General features: G+C 43.8%; 1 protein-coding gene across 1 annotated transcript in view; it reads right to left on the bottom strand.

Moving 5' to 3' along the window:
• LOC143283299 (prolow-density lipoprotein receptor-related protein 1-like) overlaps positions 1 to 17,276 on the bottom strand; it is a 264,347-nt gene that overhangs the window by 227,427 nt on the left and 19,644 nt on the right. The gene's annotated exons all lie outside the window — the stretch shown is intronic.

The following is a 17,276-nucleotide window of genomic DNA, read 5'->3' as shown; positions in this document are numbered from 1 at the left end:
GCGATTGGGCTCAGAAGTTAGCGCATTTACTTAGTATAAACACACACACACACTCTCTCTCTCTCTCTCTCTCTCTTTGCATATGTGCGCGAGTGTGTGTGTATGCTCACGAATGTGTGTGTGTGTGTGTGTGTGTGTGTGTGTGTGTGTGTGTGTGTGTGTTCAGACTATGCTATGGAGGAACAGAACTGTTAAAAATAACATGACTTCCACAAACATCACTTGTAGGTTTTATTGTTGGTGTATAGAAGTATGACTTTTGAGAGGAATAAAAGGTCTGAAGGATGAGTTGTTTAAAAAAAAAAATCTAAAAAATCTTGCTATTCGACTTTTCCTGAAGAAGAAATACAAAGGCTGTGTTGTGCACTTATACATGTCTACACTCAATTCTTTTAAGCTCAGACTAGACTTGTCTCTCTCCACAAACTACCACTAACCAGTTCGCGGAGGCACGCATGTAGTCGACCGTTTTACTTTGGCAGCACCATTATCAACCTGTCTGGATTGAAAAGAAAAAAAAAAGAAAAAAAAAAAAAAAGAGAGAGAGAGAGACTAAAGGGCCGGCTTGTTCGGAACTTGGTGATTCATCCTCAAGGCGGACTACCATTTCGACAATAAAATCGCTCTTGTCTTCTGCCTCTTCATGGGTGGCTGTTCGACATCACTGCGTTGTGAACACACACACTCTCTCTCTCTCTCTCTCTCTCTCTCTCGCTCGCTCGCTCTCGAGAATAACTGATTGAAGTCACTTTATTTTCAAAACTGAGATACACAAAAATACATGCGCTTTACATCCAAGACGAAAATCCAGTCTTTCCACTGAGTCTCAAGAAGAGAATACTGCAAGAAAATGGACAAGACTGAGGCAAGCGACGTCAGTCAGGGCGTTTTATCGACTCCACTTCTCTAAGAGGAAATTTTATATTAAAATGGGCATTAAAATGTAGGTGAGCTTTTACAAGGCCCCCTGAAACTGAAAGAACTGAAAGGGACATAGCTTTTCAAAATCTCAAAACAGACATTAAAATGACTGCTTGTGCGAGGTCTCTTGAGCAAAGTGAAAGAGCGCCAATGTGACCCAATCAAAGACAGCCAACCTCCTCAACAACAGAAAAAAAGAAAGAAAAAAAGAGGGAGGGAAGGAAAAAGAAATAAAGAAAAACAGAAAGAAAGAGAGAAAGAATGGAAGAGGGTAGGTAGGAAAGAAAGAAAGAAGGAATCAAGAAAGGAAAAAAAAAGAAAACGAAATCTCCAGAAAGGACAAGTCAAGAAGCAAAGACGCCAACAGAATCACCGTCATTCAAGATCCCTGCAAGTGGACAGGAGAAGAGAAGGAGAGGAGGGAGAGGGAAAGATAAAATACAAATAATCACAGCCTGCACCAAAGAAGCCAGCCCCGGCGACAGCCTTCACGGTTACGCACTCCTTACAGTCTTTGAAGATCGTGCTAAAAAAAAACAAAAAAAAAACCAACAAAAACAAACAAACAAAAACAACAAGAACAAAAAAATCCCATCTTCCTCTCTTCCTTGGCCCCTCCAGGTCCCCTGTCTGTGGTGGGGTGAAAGAATCGATGCCTCCATTGCCCACCTTCTGCATAAACCTGTCTGCGTAAAGTAGGGGACGGAAGAAACTGGGGACTGGGCGGGCAAAGGACGTGTCGGGAATGGGGCAATTCGGCCACCACTTTTTTTTCGTTCTTTCTTTTTCTTTTTTTGCTTGCTTGCTTGCTGCATGCTGTCTTGTGTTTCCAAACCACCACCACCACCGCGTCTTCAGCCTGTTTTGTCCGAGGCTCATTCCCTTGTGCGCTCTCGCTCACTCTGTGTTTGCGAGCGTGCGTGCGTGCGTGTGTGCGTGCGCGCGAGTGGGAACTGCTAAGTGTCCCGGATTTACCAGCCAGTACTTTAGGTCGGCTGGCTATATTTTTAATGTGAAGAGAGTTTTCAAACTACGTGTGAACCAATCAGAACACGATATTCCTGTTTAGCCAATAGCAAAAAGCAAAAGAAACCAAAACTAAATAGCGAAGAACTCCCAAACCCAACTCTTTTCATGATGGTCTATTTGTGATGAACAAAATACTCAACCGGTTATCTTCTTAGCCAGTATGAAGTCTACAAAATCTCTCTCTCTCTCTCTCTCTCTCTCTCTCTCTCTCTCTCTCTCTCTTGATGTCTGGACATAATAGGAAATGAACAAAATGTCCGTCCGGTCATCTTAGCCAGCCCCAAATCCACGAATTGCTCTCCAGCTCTTGATCTCTGTCCCTCACACACACACACACACACACACACACACACACACAAACGCGTGCGCATACACTCTGAGCACCAACGTTTAACTAATCCTGCAGTCACAAACGCGTCAGACAAAAGCTTCAAACGCTTCCCGTGGATGTCAGCCGGGTTAAACGCTGGCACAAATGATAGTCTTGAACTTTTCAAATCAATTACCTCCACGACCTCTCTCTCGGAAAGGGCAAACAGGGTCGTCCACAATGACTGCACATCCTCTCTCTATCTCTTTGACGCTACCTCCCCCTCCCCATCTCTCTATTTGACCTCTCTCTGTGATCCCCCTCCATCTGTGATCTCTGATCCCCTCTCTTTCTGTTTCTTACACCCACTCTCTCTTTAACCAACCTCTCTCTCTCTCTCTCTCTCTCTCTCTCTTTCGAACCCCTCCCCTTATCTCTGGACCCTCCCCACTCTCTTTCTGTCTCTGTGTTTCTCATCAATCTTAATCTCCATTCGTATTTCGTCCAGACGTTTGGATCTCAAAACAAAATCTCTCTCTCTCTCTCTCTCTCTCTCTCTCTCTCTCTCTCTCTCTCTCAGAGAGAAAGAGAGAGTAACATCCACAGACAATATTGATCCCCCTCTCCCCTCCGATCCTTCAAAGTGCACCCCCGACACCGAATTAATGAACTGCACGAAACAACGGCAATGGTCATAAAACACAGGAGCAGAAAAGAAAGAATGAAAGAAAGAAATCAGTGTCGTAGTCATTTGTCTCCAAAAACGGATGACCTGCCCCGACTCGATTCTTTATTTGCTGCCTCGGTTCGTTCTTCCAATCAAGCTAGCTACCTAACCTTCAATGCATCTCACCCCAAAGGGAGGTGTGTGTGTGTGTGTGTGTGTGTGTGTGTGTGTGTGTGTGTGTGTGTGTGTGTGTGTGTGTGTGTGTCTGTGTGTGTGTGTGTGTGTGTGAAACACAATTCGAAGTGACACTGAACGCTGGAAGGACAAAGAGGATACCCCCATTGAGTGGCATAAACCCATTTCGTTACCGTTATCAAACGACACACACAATCAAGAAAAAGACAAAACAACAAAAACAACAAAGAAGCAACGAAGCGGACGTCAAGACATGCACGAGAGAGAGAGAGAGACAAAGAGACAGAGACAAAGAGACAGAGAAAGAGAGCGGAGAAGGATGGAAAAGGTCAATAGTAGATGGAGACGAGGGGGGAATTCAAAAACAGATGAAATGGGAGAGACGGGGTCGCCAGAAAAGTGAGAGGCTGAGGTGGCGCTTTAGTGTACATTTAATCTGAGATACACAAGGCTGTCAGAGCATGTGGCCCTCCTCCTGTGATTCCAGATCAAAGGCGTTCCTGTTTGACTGGATCCCCAGTGCTCCTCGTCCGTGGGATTTCAAATCGATGCTATCCATGTTCGACTCGGGAGGGATTTCCCATCAATGATGTCCCTGTTTATACGAGTCGGGATCAATAGTGTCCCCTTGAGTGATTTGAGATCAAACGTGCCCCTTTTGTGTGAACAACCTGAAATGGGATGTCCTTTCTTTTGTGTCAGTATTAGGAGAACGCGTGCGTCCGAGTGTGTGTGTGTGTGTGTGTGTGTGTGTGTGTGTGTGTGTGTGTGTGCGTGTGTGTGTGTGAGAGAGAGAGAGAGAGAGAGAGAGAGAGAGAGAGTGTGTGTGTGTGTGTGTGTGTGTGTGTGTGTTTGACATTTTGATAGTGAAAGCACAGGTCTATCTGAATATCATATCAACACATACTCTCCGTTTCATGGACGAACACTATACACCCGTCCTATCAAACATTCTAATTCTACGTCCCACGAGCCTGTTCCACGACTTCCACAATACGTATGACTCGGCGATGGATCGCAATGAAAATACATGCAATGCATGCATATCTCCACTATTCTTTGATGTCTGGAACAAACTAAAAGAGAATAATAAAGGTACCAAGAATTCCTGTTTATTGCAGTTAGTATGACAAATGAAAAACAAAACCTAGATCGTTTCCTTTCCTCAATAATAACGCAAAATAGCCAGGATCAGCACACACACACAAAAAATATCGATTAAAAAAAGAGAGCAAAGGACACAAACAAAAAGAAAGTCAAAACAGTCATAAAAATTTCCCACCTCATGCCCCTTTTGTCTATTCCACTTTTTTTCTTTTTTTAAAAAAAAAAAATAAATGATAAAGAGATCATCATTTTGTCATTAACAACACATACTTTCTTTTTCGCTGAACTCAAAACACTTTTTTTTTCCGCTCGACGGAAAACAAAAATTCAGTCCAAAAAAAGCAAGTGTCGACTTGAACAAACACACGCAAAAACATAACCGTTTTTAAACAAACACAAACAAAGAAGACAAGGAAACAAAATGGTCAAAAACAGAAACTGTCAAACGACCTCTATCCTCATCCTTCCCGACCCCCAATCTTAAAAATACAAATAAGAAAAAAATATTTAAAAAAAGAAAACTATGACAAAAACATCGTTTGTCACTAGTTCTAATAGAAAAAAAAAATCTCAACTTCACTCACAAAAACAAACAAAAACACGTCGATGTCGTCGTCATCCGCACGGGGACAATTACTGATTAAAAACGGAGGCAAAGAAGACAAACAAACATTAACAAAATGAAAACTGTCACTGGAAACCTCCCTGTCTATTGCACATCAAAGGGGTGTGGGGGGTGGGGGGGGGGGAGTGGCAAGGACAACATCATTTCGTCATTAACTACAAAGGAAAAAGGCCAGATCACCAAAAACAAAACAAAAATATATACCAAAAACATGTTGACGTCAACAAACTCATGGGAAAAATTGCCGATGAAAAAAACAACAACAAATAAAAAGAAAAGAAAAACAGCAAATGAAAACTGTCATAGGAACCCCTTCAAACCCCCTGTCCACTGCACATTTAAAAAAAAAAAAACAACAAATGCAAACAGCAAATGAAAATGTCAGCTGAACAACCGGGAAAAAAAATTTTTTTTAAACAAGCAAACAGTTAAAAATAACCACACAAGCACACACAAACAAGGAACCGTATGGACGTCATCAAACACACACAGAGAAAATTACCGATTTAAAAACAAATACGCCAGCAAGGCACAGACAGACAAAAAGTAAAAGAGGGGGAACAAACGGCAAACACAAGTGTAAGGAAACCCCAGGCGAGACGCGAGGAAAACATGCATGCGGCCCAGTTCAGCGAGAGCATCACTTCCAAGGGCAAAGCGAGCGTAATAATAAAAACACTCCAACACGATCCATCCCCGAAAGGTGGACTGACTCTCTCTCTCTCTCTCGAGTAAGCGCGCGCGGGCACACACACACACACACACACACACACACACACACACACACATCGAGTGACTGACCGAGAAAGACACAGACAGAGAGAAAGACATAAATAAACATTAACCGACAGACGCGCGAAGAGATTTGAATTAATGCATCTAGAAAAAAATAAGATCAAGTACGACAAGCAGACATGTATGCAAGGAGGAGACAGACAAACTAAACAAACGAAAACTGACACAGACAGAGAGAAGAACAGAAAAAAACCAAGACAAAGCAAAGAGAATGCTGTCGCACCAAAGCACACCAGCACAACAACTGGTCAAACGTGAGGATGCCTGCAAAGGTCTCTCTCTCTCTCTCTCTCTGTCTCTCTCTGTCTCGCCTCTGAGAGGGGAAGGAGGAACGAGAACAAAATCAATACCAGTCGCAACTGGCTTTCTCCGTGAGTGACAAAATAAAATGACAAACCTATTCCCCTACACGCGCTCTCAGGGTGCCATGCCAAAAAACTGTGCAAGATAATGGTGCCGGAGGGAAAGGCGGTAGGAACAGCGGGTGGATGGGGTGGGGTCAGGGAGAGGGATGGTGATGGGGCAGGAAGTGCTTGGAGACAGGCTGTGGTTGTGTCCAGGTTACTCTCCCCTTGCCCCACCATCCCCCGCCGCCCTCCACCCCTCTCCTGCACTCCCCCCCCCCTCGTGCCCCCCCTTTTTTATATATATATATTTTTTATACAGCCAACCCTCTGCTGTCCAAAGTGACAGCAGAGAAACGTAGAATCTCATCAAGATTTCGGAAGAAACGGTTGAAACACCCCCTCCCCACCTAACCTCTCTCTCTCTCTCTCTCTCTCTCATTCCGTCACTCCCTTCTTCGCCTTTTCCTGTGAGCAATGTTTGCTATTTCAAAAGACTATTTATCTCGACGACCAGGACAGCTCATCCACCAATCTCGAGGATACAGCCAACGAGAGAGCGATCGAGAATATGTCCAGTCTACGTGGGCTCCCCGAGTGTTGTCGTTCCGTTTCGTTGGGTGTTAAGCGAGTGGTCCTCTTACTGCGGCTATATAATACACTTCCATAGCTGCTGCTGCTGCTGCTGCTGCTTCTGTATACCCTGTGTTGCGACTGTGAATGCCTATTTCATGAGATAAAATTTAACTGATTTTCATGATGATTTCGATGAGGTGTGGTAGAGTCCAATGCTTCGACCAGACTGAACAAGTATATGAATGATAATCAACATTCAGAAAGAACATCATCATCGTCATCATCAGCAATAACACCAGTAAGGTTTACCACAGACACACAGACACACACACACAGACAACCGAACACCAGGTTAAAACATAGACACACTTTGTTTACACAAGCGAGTCAAAAAGGATAGTATGCACAGTAAACTGAGCAACCACGGATCCACGAATTCCTTCGCCAAACGCAAAACAGGGGTGGAGAACTATAAAACAACATCTATCAGTAATTCAAATTTACTCCTAAACGAATATGCTGAAAGTCATATTCTATAAACAAAATCTTTAAATATCTTATATATATATATATATATATATATAGAGAGAGAGAGAGAGAGAGAGAGAGAGAGAGAGAGAGAGAGAGAGAGAGATCTATATTATACATGTACACACACACACAGACACACACATATATATATGTATGTATGTAGTGTGTGTGTGTGTGTGTGTGTGTGTGTGTGTGTGTGTGTTTAATAGATTGATTAGCATTTCGTCTCCCTAAAACTATCCATTTCAAAAGACCTTCTGTCAAAAATAGACACATGGAAATGGAGTGCGTGTTCGGCTGCACCACGAAAAGAAAAGAAGAATTTTAAAAAAACGTCGAGAGCAAAACTGGTTTTTGATGTAACTGACGTCAACATCAGACGCATATTATTTGGAAAGACTCAGAATGTGTTTGGTCTTGTTTTGATTTTTAAATATCATTGAAATATTTCTTTTTGAAAAAGAACAGAAAAAGATCAGAGATGATGTCATAGTTACTACTTCAATTCCGTTCTCCCCACCCCCCACCCCCTCCCACCACCCACATCAAATCCCCCAACCCCGAACTCCTTTACCTACACCTTCTCTTTCATTCTATCTTCGTAAGAAAAAGAGCGAGGGGGGGAGAAAAATGAGGAAAGACAAACAACAACAAAAAAGTGGCCGGGGGATGGTGGGGGGGGGGGGATTGGGGGGGGGGGCGAAGGGTGGTAGAGAAGGGTTTTTTTTATGGGTTTTGTTGTTGTTGTTGTTGCTGGGTTTTTTTATACGAAAAAAAAAAAAAGTCGCCGATGGAGTTAATCAAATACAACGGAGGACCCAGACAAATCAAACCGTGTCCAGGGAATTCTCCATTATTCAAATTGGGAGAGGGAGAAAGAGAGAGAAGATGAAACAGAAAAAAGAAAAAAAAAAGTGTTTGTTGTTCCACCCGGTTCCCTTGCTGCTCTGCTCTGCTCAACCACACGCTTCCCTACGGAAGTCTCCAGTGTCGTTGTCGGTAAAAAAAATAAAATAAAATAAAATAAAAATAATAAAAACCGCGGAGTTTCAGTGCAAAATTCCATTCTAGACTTCCTTATAGTTACAGTGAAGCTGATCTTTTCTGTATGACGACACAACTGGGATATGGTAGACCTATAGGGGGAGGGGGGCAAGGAAAAGGAGAGAGAGAGAGAGAGATTGAGAGCAGGAACTGTTTGACTAAGAAAATGAGGAAAAGATATATAATCTGATGATATGAAAAATAACGTCCACCTTCATATGATTCCAGTTTCCAGTTGGAGTCCAAATCTGATGGATGAATGTGAAAAAGGGGAAATTGAAAAAACACACAAACAAACACGCGCGCGCACGAACATCACGCCACTCCCTTTCACAAAGTAGCAGCCAGTTATTTTGACTAGCATTGCAGTAAACGATGTTTCCACCGATTTGATTCACCCATGGAAAATTGTCCATGCAACAGCTCTGCGGTGCACGAAGCCAATCAACTCCGCTCGACCCGAAACTTGCAGTAATTGACTTATCGGTGTCGCGTAACGCATCTGACCCCAGCCCAGCCATTGATTCTCTCGTCACATCGCACAGAAGAGCCTCTGCCGGGCAATGTGCATTCCCGGCAATGCAAAAACCGATTTCAACGCATAACTGAGCTTCTTATTTCCCCAAAGATCGAGGGGGAGGGGAATGTCTCACAAGGAGGCAACGAAATTCAGTAACCCTCCAGTCCAGAGCTCATACGGAGAACAGGAGGCAAAATTGCACAGAAAGGCAGCATTCCTCAGTGAAACAGCACTGCAACCCCCCCCACCCCCACCCCCACCCCTCTCTCTCTCTCTCTCTCTCTCTCTCTCTCCTGCACCTACTTCTGACTCAAGCATCGGGTTAGTGGGTTCCAATAACGTCAAATCAGAGAGAAATATAGTCGAACATACAGATGGAACGGGGCGGAGGAAGGTACGGGCGAAAGGAGAGCGTCTAATCAGAAGAGGGAGAAAGATTCCCCTCGTGTCTTGGACTTCAAAAGAACTGTCTTCCGGTTCCAGAATTGCTTATACAGAGAGACTAGGCCACCCTGAGATCAGGAAAAAAAACAAACTCTGGAGATAACTAAATAATTCTGCACTGGAGATAACTAAATAATTCTGATTTTAGCACCTTGACTTCAAAAGAGCAGATGGATGAGAGGATGTGGGTTGAGCATGAAGGGAATTGGTGCTCGAGGATGGGTGGCAGCAAACCATTCAGAAAACAAATTGGACCTTTTTGTGGGGCCTTAAACTGACAGCTACCAAATCGAGATCACCGACCCTATTAACAAAAACCCCAAGGTCTTTCCTGCAATGTCAAAGTCAGAAGAAGACAATGAGATGTCACACGTTAAAATGCGTGCATGGGTAGGAAACCACTTTCCATGCTGTCAAACCAAAGGCGACAACTGCGCAGTGCCTGGTCCGTTTGGTGCAGAAGTCCACGTACGCGGCTCAATCGGTGTGTCGTTCGAGTGACACAAAACACATTACAGTTGTGTGTTGTAAACACGCACATATTGCAGATTTATGCGTCAAATATGTTTCGTGTAAAAATGACGAAAACCCCGATTCGTTTATCTATCAATCGACAGAAGACAAAAATACTAGCTTTAAATCCCAGGAAAAAAAAATGTTATCATAATTCTAAACCATTTTAGCACCATCTGACGGAAACCCCGATCCATCTATCGATTAAACGACAGATGACAAAAATATTACCTTAAAACCCCTGAAAATTTTTATCATAACTCAAAACCATTTTAATACCATCTGAAAATTTTCTTCTTTCGCTCCCGGGACTTAAATATCAATATGTTCTTCACTTTCCATCTGACCACCCACTTCCTCCCTCCCCCCCAACACTTTCTACCATGGCTGTCTTGTCTTGTACGTCCAGCTTGTTAATTCTTGCTTGACGAGTGACGCAAGATTGATGTATGTACATGTACAGCAGCAGCAGGATGACAAACTTTCTGTCAGCCTCTTATCTTGTAATCCGCCGGGAAACCGCGTCACTGCTGATACATTACGTTTGCCTCCCAGCCCCTCACCTCACTTCCCCCTCCCGTCCCCTTTCTCCGTCCCCTCCCCACCACCACTCCAAACCCTCCAACCCCCGAGGTTAGTCAGCTACTGGTGGTCACAGCCATGTTAAGTCACGTAAGAACCTCTTACTGCTCTGTATATCACCCTGTCTGCTGGATGCTGGGTGAGAAATGGGTACGACTATGCTGTGGCATGTATGACATTTCACAAATCTTTCCAAATGGTTCCTTGCTATCCTCTCTTCTTTCACACTGAATCAGTATGTGTGTGTGCGTGTGAGCGCGCGCGCACGCGTTCGCGTTGATTCGTGCAAGCCTGTGCCTGTGTCTATCACGGCCACCTGCCTGAAAACACGTAACAGCAGCGGAGATATTGATTCAATTTAATCGCTCTTACTCAAGACGGGCTCAATTCTTTATTCGATCCAACTGCAGACAGGCGTGGGTTGAATAAATGTTTTGGAAGGGGCTAGAAAATGGAGGATTTGGATATTATGAAATCATTCCCCCTTTCAAACTCGAGAATATTACAGAAAGAAAACAGCTGTTTCTTTTCCAGACCCTTTTCACGTAATACCCATACCAGGCAAGAAAAAAAGAGTAACAATACCGTTCGTGCCAGGTTTAACTGAACAATGAACTAGTTTTCCTGCACCGTCATGGGGAACACTCCTTTTTCTTGCAGCTCCCCAAAAGAGACCCCCCCCTTCCCCCAAAAAAACACACACACACACAAACTATCCACTACCCCTGTTCACCCCAAAAGAGCGAGGATTCGAAGAACACAAAGAGTGGTAGGAAGGCAGTCACCATTCACTGATGCGTATCATCCCCCCTAAAAAAAACACCCAAAAACACAACAGAGAAAAACTAATGGTTTCCTACTGCACGTTTCAGTTCACCACAGATAAATACTACCAGGTCAACATCCTGTGCGAAAGAGACTCTTTTTTTTTTTCTTTTTTTTTTTAACACGGACTCCACTGTTTTGTGACGCCAGTGACTCATCCCAAGCGTTTCCGCAGGTAGGGCAGCGCAACCACACGGACCACAGAACAAGAAAATCTTGCTAAAGCTCTAAACAAACGTCCCTCCTCGATGACGCAACTCTTGCTGCTCCTCTCAGACAAAGAATTTTTTTTTCTTTTCTTTTTTTTTCTAGAACAGGTGTGAACGGCCTGCACCAAAAGGACAATGACACATTCATTGCCAAATGCATGCAGAAAGCGTCGCCCAGTGCCTGAACAGCAAGCTGTGCATGCAGCCACATCTTTCGGGTTTGCCTCTCCTTTTCAGGCCGTACCCACTGAAGAAGAAGGGTTTCAATCGTGTTGATTTTAACAATTTTTGTTGTTTTTTTTCTTTGCTCTTTTGTGTGCGTGTGTGAAAATGTCAACATACAGAATCAATGAATCACACAAGACAAAAAGACAGTCACATTCAGCTGCAATCGTGTTCATTGTAATAACGACTGACACCCATCATAATATGCGCGCACGTAACAACGCACTAACTGGCTGGTCTGAATGACATGTTGGAGAACAAAGCAGCCAGTGTTTTCAACACAAGACCCCTCTCCCTTTCTCTCTCTCTCTCTATCATCTGCTTAACCGCATTCTTTGTACTCTCCCTCCTTCTGCAAGGATTATGTCAAAATATAAAAAATTAAGTTTACCAAGGACACACAGACACACAGACACACAGACACTAGTGTATGAGGCAGAAAAGACACCTAGGGGAGGGGGAAATGAGAGAGGACACGAGAGAGAGAGAAAGAGAGAGGGGGGGGGTGTGATGGAGGAAGTGAAGCGTTGGGCGAGATATGAATAAATGGAGGGTCAGATCATGTCCATTCAATCCTCGCTGATGTTTGATTTCATGCAGGTCGTGTTTGCATAGCGTTAAGCGTCCATCCCGTGGCGTTCATTAATTGCGTTCAGAACGATTCCTTCATCTGGTGATAATTATTATGACATGATCATTGCTCGGCGCAAAAGCCCGTTTGTTTCAGATGACCCAGGCATTACTGAGAGATCCCTGATCAGACGCAATCACACACGCACGTGTGCATAATTGCATGCGACCGTGCATTCATTTCTCTCTCTCTCTCTCTCTCTCTCTCTAACAACAACAACAACAACAACGAAAGAAAGCATTAAAGTGGCGTGAGAAGGTATGGTATAGACAGAACGAAGAAACATTCAAAACATTTTAAGCTACGATCAATTCTAAACAACAACAAAATAATATAAAAATTTTAAAATAACAATAATAACAATGTGGCCTGAAACCTGCATGTTCTCCTATTTTTATTCATATGCATTGGATTATTGTTGCATGAACACGTCTTTCACAAGTTTTGCGCCCTCCCTCTCATGAATGGACGGGCTGAAACCCTTCGCAACGTCCCGGCGATCTGCGTTTTAGCAACTTCGGGTTAGTCCAAAATCCATCTCACTGACGGTGTATTATTTTAATAAACATGCTGACGTCCTTGCGCCGCGCGCGCCAACTGGGACAAGGACGTTTTGTTTGTATTTTACAGACATGCCTTCGTCAAGCAGAAGCTGTCAACACGACTCATGGACACACACATGCACCCACGTTCGAAAACATTAAACGCACGCTCTGACAAGCTGACCTGTCTTCTCTCTTTCTCCCTTACGAAAACATGAACGCATGTTGCTACAGCACCCCACCCCTCCCCCCTTTCTCTCTCTGTCTTTCTGTCTGTCTCTTTATCTCTCTCTTGTGTTACACAGACAAACTTCTTCCTCCTCTCCAACATCCCATCTCTCACCACACACACACACACACACACGACCCTGCCGCGTGGTCAGGTGGTATGTGGTCACAGGAAAGCCAGCGAGGCCTCAGGCAGCCAAAACACAGCCCCAGTGAAACAGGACCTGCCGTAAATCCCCCACACTACTGTCGTCCTGTGGCGCTGACTGACGGAGAGGGAGAGAGAGAGAGAAGTGGGGGTGTCCTTACCTTGCTACCTAAACGACAACACTGTCAACCCCTCCTCCCTTCACTCACATCCCCAACCCATCACCTCCTCAACGACTGACCTTGTCTTTTCTCCAAAGGTAAGGTCAAGGCCAGATTCCCACCCCACCCTTCCTTCCCCCTTGTGTAAAAAGTTGGAGGGGGGGGGGGGGGGGACAGATTCTATTTGCTTTAAATTGTCCCGTCCGTCTCGCTGGGATGAAGGCGCTTGAAATTTAGCATCAAATTCCCAACTACTCCCCACCCACACACCTCTCTCCCCTCCACGACCTCGATCTTCCCCTACACACACACACACAAACACACACATATTGAGGTCAGAGGGTTTGTTTTCCAGTTCTGCGAACAAAGTCATTTTTTCTTCTTTTCCTTTTTCTTTTTTTTTTTTTTTTCTTCTAATTTTCTTTATTTTTTATTTACTTTGTTTCTGACGGGATGGGTGAAGTTCATGACTGACAGAAAGATGTGTGTTGGAGTTTTTTTTGTTGTTGTTGTTGTTGTTGTTGACGTCGTTTTGTCACTGGATATACCTGTCCTACGAGGTGGAAGAGGTGGTATTTAAGATATACACAAGGGGGAATGACAGCTCAAGTACTGGTCTGGATTGGGTGTTTCTCTTTTGTCGCCGCTGAAGGGGAAAAAAAAGAAACAAAGACGAAGCTGTTAACAAAACATATATAACTATCTGAAGCAAAGAATAAGGTTGTTCATTGGCACTGTACCTGACAATACAGATAATGGACCGGTAAGAACAGAAAATGTCATGGAAAAAAAAAAGATATAAGATGGAACGGATGAAATGTACACAGACATAATGATAATGGCAACTTATCACCCGATGTTTGCTGAAAACATTTCTCATTACACTGCGCGCAATCACACACACACACACACACACACACACACACACACACACACACACACACACACACTGCCCAAATCGCATTACAGTGACAGGTCACGACTGGACACCGTGTTTCTAAATAAGAAACCAAAGCAGACGCACCACAAGTTTCACTTAATTCACCATAACTGATTTTCAATCTACAGTCCAGATGCTCAACGTCGCGTTATTTTCGCCATGGCGACATCTCTCTCTCTCTCTCTCTCTCTCTCTCTCTCTCTCTCTCTCTCTCTCTCTCTCTCTCTTATTGGTGTATGGTGAATTAGGTCGATATCCACTTTTCATAAATTCTTATATAAGCTGCATAAGATATTGGTTAAAGTTGATTTCCATGGAGCCTCACCGATTACCATACCAAGCTTATCATATGTTTAAGAATTTAGCTGAATGCAAGGGAAACACTGCTGGGTAACGCACGTTAGGAAGATTCTCTGTGAAACAGGTTTTGATATTATTTGGCTTCAGCAAGGTGTTGGTAATGTAAAACTCTTTCTTCGTGCTTTATTGCAAAGGTTTATTGATATGTACATACAAGAATGGACTGGATCCTTGAGAGACAGTGACAGATAAATGAGCTACACGTCGTTTAAAACTATTTTTGAAAAAGAGGCATATATCTCAAGTATTGACGTATACTGTTACAGAGTAGCTATCACGCAACTGAGACTGAATGTATTGCCAATTAATAATAACCTACACCGATACAGTGATTCAACAGATAAAAATATGTGTTTATGCTGTATTGAAAATTAAAAACATATACTATTTGAGTGTACACTGTATAGGGACATCAGGGAAACAGTTCTGAATGACTACATAAGAACTGATTTTGGAACACTACTCAGGTCAAAAAAAGAGAAATATTAACAGAATTTGTCGGAATTTATTTTTCATGCAATGAACAGAAGGAAACCTCATAGTCTCATGGGATTTGATATGTATATGATTCAATATTGCTGCCATGTCCATCCCATTTCCCGACTTCCTATCCCCCCCGCAACCTCCCCATCCCCACCCCCCCGTGTTTGTATAAGGGCATTTGGCCGATGTGCAATAAACAATTCAATGTCCAGTGTTCCCTCTCTCTCTCTCTCTCTCTCTCTCTCCCTCTTGTGGACCCTGACCTGGCAGTGTTGATAACAGAGACAGTAGGCTGAATACCAACTAGTCGTGGCCTTCACAGTCAAACTTCATTCCGTGCCCATGGCTCGTGGACCCAGACAACAAGCGCTGTGGAGATTGTGGGCGTGTCCGGAGATCAGCGGGGGACGATCCCGACAATCACGGCGCTTTAACCAAGTGAGGGGGAAAAAGCCAAGTCACGTAAGATCTGTATGGCGTCCTGTCCCCTCTATACCGAACAGAAGTATACCCAGGCTAAGCCATCGGCTGTACATTTTTGTACACGTTTATCCATGCCCTGGTGGGGGTAGGGTTGGGGGAGGTGTGTGTGGGGGGGGGGGGGGGGCTAAATTCATTCTCTGTCTGCATTCCGGATACATCCGTGCTTTTCTGTTTAAAAAATCCCAGACAAACCATTTCCAAGTTTCAACTTGCATTGTTCATGACATTAACTTTGTCCAATCATAAAATGCAGTGCATATCTATAAACATGTCTATATATATATATATATCGGGTAAAAAATCTTGTTACAAAAGCAACGAAATAACATTATGTCTATGAGGGAGACATGGGGCGAGAAAGAGTCTGTACATTTGTGTATCTGGGGAGGGGAAGGGGGGGAGAGAGAAACTGTGTCTGTGTCGGGAGTGGCGGGGGGGTGGGAGGGAGAGAGTCTGTGTGTGAGTCTGTGTATGTTTACAGGTGTCATATGAGACGAACCCGGACAAGTAAGCAAATGTTCGTACACATAAAAAAAAAATCTGTACCATGTCGTTTAGCCGAGCCGAGATATATTAAGGCCAATGCAGTCAAGCAGAACCAATCTCAGTGTTTATATATATGACCGTGTACATTCCTAACCCCAACGAACGACCTACACAATTCAACACTGAACCAAAAATAGGTCGTGCGCGTGGTGCATGCGATCTAAACACTGTAATGCACACACCTAGACTTTTCGCAGCTCAACATGATTCCATACTTCACAAAACGAAACTTGTGAACAAAATTACGAATATATAATTTTCACCAGTTAAAAGTCAGTCAAGGTTGACCATTTGTCCGTCCTGTCACTTACGAAGGTGTACTTTCACCTGCTGGTCACTCAGTCAGTCCGTGTCCTATATATTTATGACTCAGCGCTCGGGTAGGGACACACACACACACACACACACACACACACGGTGGACGTCGTCAGTCAGCCTGCCTGTCACTTGGACTCCTGCCAAGCTGCTGCCTGCTGTGTGCGTTAAGTAAAAACAGTCCCGATGAATGGGTCCCAACAGTTGAATGTAAACGACACAACTTTTTTCGTTTTAACATACCGATTTTTCCTTTCTTTCTTTTTTTTATTCGTGAGTGCAGAAATGTTATTAACTCGAGAAAATATTCTGGTTATATCATGCGCGAGCGCGAGCGCGCGCGCGCGCACACACACACACACACACACACACACACAAACACACACACACACAGTGTACAGGCTGCATGCTGACCTGTGAACACGGCAAAGGACAGAAAAAGAAGTGACAAACAAGTCACCGACAGTATTTACTTCCAAAGAATGTGTGTGTGTGTGTGTGTGTGTGTGTGTGTGTATGCGCCGCGCGTCTGTGTCTATCTGTCTGTCTGTGTGTGGACGCATGCGTGCGCGTACTTATTACATTGAAAGAACTACTGTATTGACTGGGGTCGTATTCTACGAACCTACTATACTAAAAACCAGACTCCAACAGTCTTCCTCATTCCTATTCACATCGTGTTGATCTTCCTTCTATCACGTTTCCTTCCCACATGAAAACCAGGTGTAATCTTTACAGAAAAGAACCATAAGTTCAAATGATCACCAACAGCGTGTCAAAAAGGAGTTTTAAATAATCTCACTGGGGGGTTCTAGCAATGAGGTTGCCAGGAAATCTAATACAGCCAACTGTGTGGAAGACCGTGTATACACTGTAGTTAGGCAGCCTGCTATACCTCCGTGGTTCATGGTCCCACCATCACAGTTTTGACGATCAAAACACAGAACTCTTGGGCCGTGTGATTTTTCATCACGTTT

The sequence above is a fragment of the Babylonia areolata genome, chromosome 1 (genome assembly GCF_041734735.1).
Source record: "Babylonia areolata isolate BAREFJ2019XMU chromosome 1, ASM4173473v1, whole genome shotgun sequence".
Classification (NCBI taxonomy): Eukaryota; Metazoa; Mollusca; class Gastropoda; order Neogastropoda; family Buccinidae; genus Babylonia; species Babylonia areolata.
Note: the sequence above shows the minus strand (reverse complement) of the source record. Positions and strands in the feature narration are given on the sequence as shown.